At 54.2% G+C, this 325-nt stretch overlaps 1 protein-coding gene across 1 annotated transcript in view; it reads left to right on the top strand.

The window, feature by feature from the left end:
* The window catches only part of SFXN4 (sideroflexin 4), an 11,035-nt gene that overhangs the window by 2,744 nt on the left and 7,966 nt on the right, over positions 1-325 (top strand). The gene's annotated exons all lie outside the window — the stretch shown is intronic.

Below are 325 nucleotides of genomic sequence, written 5' to 3'. Positions count from 1 at the left end.
GCCGGGCCGCCATTTGCTGCCCTCTCCATCGCTCTGCTTCCTTCCTCAGCTGTTATTTTATTTCCCTCGTCTCTCTAAGACGCGGTGGACAACTGAAGTGACGAACCGAGGTTGCGCTGCCGCCCGCTGAAGTGACCTCGCAGAGCTGCGCTCAAACACCCGGTGTTCCCAAAGGCTGAACGAGCATCGTTAAGGCAGGCAGTATTCACAAAGCTCTTCCTCAGAATTTTACTTGAGAACAAAACTATCACAGAATCACAGAACGGCTTGGGTTGGAAGGGACCTCAAGGATTACGGATGTCCAACCCCCTGCCACATGCAGGCC

Source organism: Meleagris gallopavo, chromosome 8 (assembly GCF_000146605.3).
Source record: "Meleagris gallopavo isolate NT-WF06-2002-E0010 breed Aviagen turkey brand Nicholas breeding stock chromosome 8, Turkey_5.1, whole genome shotgun sequence".
NCBI lineage: Eukaryota > Metazoa > Chordata > Aves > Galliformes > Phasianidae > Meleagris > Meleagris gallopavo.
Note: the sequence above shows the minus strand (reverse complement) of the source record. Positions and strands in the feature narration are given on the sequence as shown.